At 34.8% G+C, this 8,287-nt stretch overlaps 2 long non-coding RNA genes across 2 annotated transcripts; one reads left to right on the forward strand and one right to left on the reverse strand.

Moving 5' to 3' along the window:
* Positions 1–4,188: 4,188 nt before the first annotated feature.
* On the reverse strand, positions 4,189–5,022 carry LOC110859704. The gene is made up of 2 exons (XR_002548890.1): positions 4,950–5,022; positions 4,189–4,815 (listed from the first exon to the last, which is right to left on the reverse strand). It is a non-coding gene; the product is annotated as an uncharacterized LOC110859704 (long non-coding RNA).
* A 652-nt stretch (positions 5,023–5,674) lies between these two features.
* Positions 5,675–6,620, forward strand: LOC118438871. The gene is made up of 2 exons (XR_004837102.1): positions 5,675–6,278; positions 6,357–6,620. It is a non-coding gene; the product is annotated as an uncharacterized LOC118438871 (long non-coding RNA).
* Positions 6,621–8,287: the final 1,667 nt, after the last annotated feature.

Below are 8,287 nucleotides of genomic sequence, written 5' to 3' on the forward strand. Positions count from 1 at the left end.
TAATACATTTATTTTAAATATACAATTTTTCGTGCTTCTCAAGCGTATGAATTTTACCGTGCCGCACTAATTGAAAAAATCCTAAGAACCTTTCCCCACAAAAATAACACTCGTATTTCCTTTCAGCCGTATGGAATTGTCTAAAGTGCCATGTATAACTTGACTTCAAATATGAGCTGAAATTACAAGCCTCACAGAAATATATTTCACGCGTTAGGTGATGAACCTTCTGATGCATCCATAGACCCGTCTTGCTAAGGAAACTTCTTGAACAAATTTTGCACTTCATTACTGCTCGATCAGAAATATCCTTATGAGATTCCTGTAAAAATATGTAAAGTATTTTTGTTTTCTGAGATATCCAACAGTAATTAAAAAAATAAGTCTACAGAGATGTAGATGGCAAGATGGCATCTCTTCTGACTAGATATGGGTATTATTTTAGTAAGATGTTGATCTCAGATTTTTTTAATTTTTGGGGGGATATGAGACACTGCTATACGAATAAGATTTCTGTATTTACATACACTAAAATCTCACTTCCCCAACCATATAAAATTTAAAACCTCGTCATCATCCACAATTTCTTTCTATTTAATACTTGAATATTTTGTCAAAAAATAACCTCATCTTAAGCTGGTTAGATATTACTTATTTACCATGTGAAGTTTTAGAGAACTCATTTGGCTACAACTTTTCCCACAGGTCGGACACTTGTAGGGTTTTTCTACTTTTTTCCCCATTTACTTTCATGCACCATGGAAGTATATGTGGAAGAGGTAGTATGTTATCACGGCAGCCAATGTTAATTTGAGAGGACTCGTGTGGGTCTGTCTTAAGAGATAGAGCAATTCGGTTAAAGGCATTATGACCATCTCTAAAATCGAGGGATAGGGTACGCATGCCGTTTTTCAAAATTTCTAAAACTTTTTGAAATATCCACGTTTACATGCAATAATTTCTGTGCCGTGATCTCAACGCAAAATATTTTTTCAAATGATCTGAGTGACAGATAGACAAAAACCATTGACGGAGTCAAATGCAGAGATAGTTGGGCTACAACAAACGTTTGAAACTTTTTTTGAAATAAAGCATCCCCAAGGCGGGAAAATTCAAAATGTCATATTTGAGGGCGCTCCATTCTCGCTGGAGAAAATTTTTCACAGAATCGATTTCTTGAGTCATTCTCACTGGAATCATATTCCTGAGGATAATGTGCAGTGCCCTCAAGATAACCATGTTTTCGAAATTCGCCTTCTTTGAAAAGTTATCGCTGGTTTTCTGAAAATTTAGATTCCTTTAAATAAAACACATTCTGAATATCTCAGTATACCCCCAGTTGGTGGGAACCATTGCAAATATTAACTTATCATATTCGCAGATCATTTGGCTATAGCCAAATATTGTATACATTATTTTCTTGAAACAATGCTTCTCAAGAGCATGAAAATTCAAAATTTTGTGTCATTTCATTCTCACAGACAACATACCACGAATTTGATTTTTTTGACAGGATCTCATCTGAATCGTATTCCTGAGATGTAGGGGGTGTGCCCTCATTAGGACCTGTTTTTCGAAATAAGGCTTCTTTGAGGCGCTACATTGAAATTTTCAAAAAGTTGTATTCATTTTCTCCACAAGCTTAAAGTTAATATTGTTGAATTTTCCCAACTACATTTGAATAGAATCAGATATGACAAGCTTCAAGTTAGATTAACACATTTTTCGACATCAACCTTGGACTACGAACATCTTGCGATTTTTAAAATTCGCGCTCATAGATTGTGAATTAATACGTTAGGTATTGGAAAAAGTAGATCCTTTTCCGCGGTTTTACCGCATAACTTGTTCGGTCGTGCGGGTGCTGATGTGCCGATCCAGGTCCTGTCTGCTTTTGCACTCCTTTTCACAGAGAGTGCACCCGTATCGGGTGGGCGTATCCACATGCTCCTCTCCAAAGTGGCGGGCAAGGTGATACTTACTTGTGTATGATTTAGTACATCCAGCAAAAGTACAGGGAAGGCGAGATCTTTGTGTTGCCCCATGCATGGACTTTATGTGTTTACGTAAGTTCCCCGGAGTAGAAATCGTACGGCCACAAATACCACACACCTCTTTCCCTACCCTGTCGTGCGTGAACTTCACATGGTTGGGAAGGGAACCTTTATTTCTTAGGATTTTTCCACATATCTGTAAACAAATATATGACTACTTAATTTATTCAGAAGTTTCTATATATTAATTTTTCTGTGTACTGTGCGCACAGCCTTTGAGCATCACACTGCGAATAGATTTTTCTTCGTTAATTTAGCAATAGCTTTTACATCTGCTAATCTGCGGTAGACATTTTTTTACAAAATCAGGTCAAAGGTCAAGCCTTCACTTGAATTAAAAATAATCCGCATACAAGCATTATATTATCAAAAGTGTTAAAAAATATTTTTAAAATTAAAAGTGTCCCTAGATAAAAAACGGCCATGCGGAGACAAAAATAATCAGGATGACAGGGCGTAACCTTCTGCTTTCTAAGCACAGTGTGAAATACTGAAATTGTTACCGGAATACTTTTTTACGTCATACCTTGCATTTTACTTTGTGTCCATCGGGTTCGTGAATGCGGGAATGTCTTCTGAAATTGCTATTGTATTTAAAAGTCCTAAAGCAGTGTGGACAGCTCCAGGTTTTTGTTAGATTTCCTTCCATTACAAATTTAGGAACGGTTATTATGGTTAAAGACTTTCCCTTAATGAGCGTATTAGTTTTATTTGTATTTAATGTTATTTTTGGGAATCGTTTCTAAATCATTATACATTTGTATAGCCGATGCTTCTCAAACTTTTGCATTTATCACTTCTTGGCAATTTTAATTAGTCCGAACAAATTAAGTTTTACAGCAATGCATGACTTTAAAACTTGGAACAAATTATGTATTTAGTGTACTTTAATGTATTTAAATGAGAGTTTGTAAGACCGTGATGTTTATTTCTTAAATCTGGAGTATGGGATACCAGAGGAAGACTAAGGTCTGGTTGGTAACCTTCTCATACAATCTCACTACAGACTTTTAGCTACATACGTTCCAAATTTAGAACCATCAAGCTTTCGTGGAACGCCGTACTTTTGAATGATTTACATATATTCTTGCCCTTTGTTTATTAATAGAAAGGTAAAAAAATTTGAAGGGTTGAAAAGCCAAGCATACCAAACAAAATATTCTGTAAATTCTAACTTCTATATTTACCATAAGTCATAACACCCATGTTAGTTATGTATTTGTAGCTGAGATATGTATTGCTTTATATAGAAACGTGCAAGGGGTACTAAGTTCCAACCAACCTAAAGTTGGTTGGAATCAAATACTTCATATTCCAAGGTTAAAACCGCTTAATTGTCTTCTGCACATCCCTTACATATTAAATCGTGTGCTTATAATACAGATATAGCTTAGGATCAGATATGACTAACAAGGGATTCACTGTCCAACTCGATTTCCGTTGTGCCGAGTTCCCAATCCTCTGCAGAAGTGTAATTGTTCAGGATTTTTATATGTAGTCTTACTAATATATTGTGTGTCGTCTGTTGAAAAAGGTAGAATCAGCAAGAACAATATACCACCGCGTTGCATGAATCAATTCAGTCATGACAACTCCATTTCTATAGAGCAGTAATTATGTATAGTAGCAGCGACAAATTCATCACCAAACCAAACGACAGATATCAAGAGATTGATCTTGAAACCAAGAATAATGTCCAATGTGCAAATTGGACATTGGACCCAGAAAACTCCACGAAATCTTTGAATTGCTTTCAATTCCCTAAAGCATAAGCTAAACCTAGCTTACCCAAATGTTTTTTCTCATGCAATCTGTGTGAAGTTATACCAAACCCAGAGGATTAAAATATAAAGTTCGTTGTTCTTAAGAAACCAACTATATGTAAATGTTACTTCGAGGTTAAGCCACAAAAATTACATCAACAACTACTCGGATGAGATATCCTCTCACCTTCACCAATCGCGTGACAGGATTCCCAAAAAATCATCATGGAAAGTGGATGTCCTTCGTGTTCAAGTATTTTTACAACGTCCAAGACCAGATATTATATACGGTACAACACCCCGATCTAGAAATACTGATAAACCTTACGTCGGCGCCCAGGGCAAAGAAATACTCGCGCGCGACAAAAGTCTGCTTAAAAGCAAAGTCTGCTTACAGATAGTGGACTGATTTATTTTCTATTCAATAGTTATATAGTGTGAATGGACAATTAAGTATTTACTAAATGATGGGCAAGGAGTGACAATATTGTAATTTGTGGAAAACAATTCAGTTCCTGCGTTTTCTTGACTGTAAATAGGTACCCGGGTATTTTGCAGGTTTTGTTAGTTTCAAACTAATTTTAGATTCAAGCATATTTGATTTTTTCTTCATAATGGAATTTTTTGGTATTTTTTTGAATGTACGTCGCATAATTTTATGTGGCGAATAGTGTCGTTAAAAAAATTAATCCCGTCACACCACTTGATATTGCACATTGTCATTTACAAACAATTATAAGTACAAATATTTATAAATGGAAGTACAAACTACTCTCAGGAAAAACCGACCATTAGACGCGGACACATCTGCAGGTAGTGAACGGAAATCCTCCGACTTCAATGCATTTCAGTGTTCCCTCACATCCGCCGATACAGCCCCTCCAACCATAATTGTAGCAGGCCTCTGCCATTCCAACCAATCCCAAGACCAGAAATATGCATAGAATTCCGATCAAAAACTTATGTTTGTTGTTAGTCGTCATATTTAGACAGAGTTCCTAGAAAAATACATATGTATTAAATTGCAAAATTCGTTAAATTTTATTATTTCGTAAAATGTCAATTATTTATTGTTAAATATAAACATATAATTTACTTAAGTAAAACAAAATTTGTTTAAGGAATGTATTACCAAGTTGCTAAACTCGATGAAGATATTAGAACGCATTAATAATTCCTTCTGAAAGGGGATACTTGATATAGTTAAATCTTCAACTAATTTTCTAATTTATATATTTTCATTTGGGAATAATTTAGCATTTTTATTAAGCATAATTGACAACATGTTTGTGTTGATGGAATCGCTAAATATGCACTAGCATAACAAGGATCTTTTGCTACTTTTAGTGCATATAAATATTTTATGAGAATTATACAATGTGGTGTTGTCGAATATCGATGTACATAGATTGATAATTTAAGCATTCTCCGGGGATGAATTTGGACACAAGTTCTTTTTAATAAACGTTATACATTATGGTCTGCACTTCTGCAGTGAATTATTGACATCGACACGTTAAATGTCACGTAATCATTTGCCTGCGTTTCATTTATTTTAATGTGCAGTTTTGACTTATCTATTGATTCCTGACATAAATCACGTAGACGCGCGAGTGTGATTTTCGACCGTTTAAGATCTTCAACGTTTTAGATAAATTAAGTTTATAATATATATGTTAATTTCTATAAAATAAAGTAAAAAATTCATGTTACTATTTTATTTTATGATTTATTTATTTGTGTTATGACTCATAATTTATGAAGCTGGTATCTAGGTACCTAACATTTCATATTAATATCGAATGGATAAGTTCGAACATATGTTTCCGTGCAGATGTGCATGGCATTTAAGAGAAGCTGTTAAGTCATAAGATAAAAAAAATTCCCCGAAATTATGTATCAGTTCCAGCATACTCTTCAAAAGATTTATGCGCATTTGGTTCCCCGTTATCACGACACCCCTACATGTTCCTCACACATTCATATTTATATGCAAATTTATGTGGTTACTTTTTATTCACTTCTATTAATTCTAAGACCATTATATATCTTTGCATACAAAAACTCACCATCACACAAAAAGTTGTTACATATTCCCTAAATCCGATTTAATATGCAACTGTTAATATAAATATTTGCGTACGTGTGCCTCCGCATGAATTCAGAATATTATAAGTCCCACGCTTGGCAACTCAACAATTTTTTTCTAGTTGAATTGAATTCGAATAAGATAATTTTAGTAAACATCCTTTATTTTGGGATGCATTGTGGCGTATAAATTTGGTATATCTGTAAAAGTGGATCAGTAAGCGGGTTTTCAATTTAGAAACTATTTACTTCACTTAAATATAACCAGCCGTTTCATACATACTTTCCGAAAAAGTATTTTGATTAAAAGGTATAATGATGACTCCAAGGATTCGTTTCATTGCAACCGTTTTGCTTGCAATGGTGCTTTTTGGTAAGCATTGGAAACATAAAATTTTACTTTTTGATAGAGCTCTTGATATTTCATTGAAGTTACTATATGAATGTGTAGTTACCCTAATACCAGCGGCCCAGGCTTGTGCCGGCATCAACCAGACGTGCTACACAAATAGTGATTGCTGCGGCGCATTGTACTGTTCCAGATGGCATCGTTACCGTCGCCTCCTAAGAGCAGGGTAAAATAATGGAGCACAAGTTGCGGAATTACGGCACATACATATAACTTAATTTTTTATTAAATTACATTCATGTGCTTACCTTTCATTGGTAGTTTGTCCCAAGTAGCTGCAATAAATTAAAATTTACTATTTTCGCATTCCAAAGTTCCACCTTGTATTTATTATAGCTTTATTCGTCGATTTTCATAATCACCGGGCATTTGAGTCCGACTGATTTTCAGGTAAATAATCAAATTAGAAAATTTGTCAACATGACGCTGCATGCACCGCTCGGAAAACTTAAAGGTATGGGAAAACCGAAAAAGCTGAAAATAGCCAACCATCGTAAGAAACTAAGAAATACACGTAAAATCACTTCGCATAAGTCACTTGAAGTTGCTGGATATAGTTATCCTAAACAATTAGTCGCAAGAGCTAAATCAACAACTGTGACCAGTCTTTGGAAATCCTGTAATTAAAAGTAAAAGCCAATTATCTCCATACTAATGGCAAAAGTGCTCCAATCCTGGAAATCCTGACATCAAGGTCATCAGAAGAATCAAGCCTGTAATATGGATAGGCTTAACCACACCAACAAAATAAATATATTAGTAAGATATTCTTTGACGTGTACTTAAACGGAGTCCCCACTCTCTATAAAGCTGCAAGAATTCCATCAGTCTTAAACTATTTGGATGAGACATCCCCCCGCTTTCAACTAATCGCGTGACAGGCCTCTAGTACAATTCATTATGAAAAGTGGATGTCTTACATACGTACATGCTCAAGGATACAATGCTTAAAATCAAATATTCCAAAACCACCCAGACGTGATAAACACATACATCAGTTGCTATGTAATGATGGAAAATATTGAAACACAAGCATTATAACAGTGAAAGTCTTCGGCGTTATAAAACTTGTTGCAAAGTCCGGTGAAGGTCGGTATGGACAAAGATCAAGCTGTTACTTTATGTTCAGCATTTCGTGCCTTATATCCACTTTGCATATGAATGCCGCTCCTAGAGAAATCCAATACTTATGAAAACACGCTAGCGGATAGTCCAAAGACAAGAAATGGATTTAATATGCCACCCGTATGGTGTGCATGCACTTCATGCGATTTACCGTACTTTGATCACTAAATAAGTTTCCTAATAAATTCCTAAAATTTTCATTTGATGGTAAGATATCAAAATGAATAAAATTCTGACGCGAATTCAGAGTGTGCGCAAAATTTTCATTTGATGGTAAGATATCAGAATGATTGATATTCTGACGCGAATTCAGAGTGTGTGCAAAATTTTTATTTGATGTCACCATGTCAAAATAACTAAAATTCTGACACGAATTCAGAGTGTGCGAAGAATTTTCATTTGATGGTAACATATCAAAATGATTGAAATTCTGACACGAATTCAGAGTGTGCGCAAAATTTTCATTCGATGGTAAGATATCAGAATGATTGATATTCTGACGCGAATTCAGAGTGTGCGCAAAATTTTTATTTGATGTCACCATGTCAAAATAACTAAAATTCTGACACGAATTCAGAGTGTGCGAAGAATTTTCATTTGATGGTAACATATCAAAATGATTGAAATTCTGACACGAATTCAGAGTGTGGGCAAAATTTTTATTTGATGTCACCATGTTAAAATAACTAAAATTCTGACACGAATTCAGAGTGTGCGCAAAATATTTATTTGATGTCACCATGTTAAAATAACTAAAATTCTGACACGAATTCAGAGTGTGCGCAGAATTTTCGTTTGATGGTAGGATATCAAAATGATTGAAATTCTGACACGAATTCAGACTGTGC

The sequence above is a fragment of the Folsomia candida genome, unplaced genomic scaffold, assembly GCF_002217175.1.
Source record: "Folsomia candida strain VU population unplaced genomic scaffold, ASM221717v1 Fcan01_Sc027, whole genome shotgun sequence".
NCBI lineage: Eukaryota > Metazoa > Arthropoda > Collembola > Entomobryomorpha > Isotomidae > Folsomia > Folsomia candida.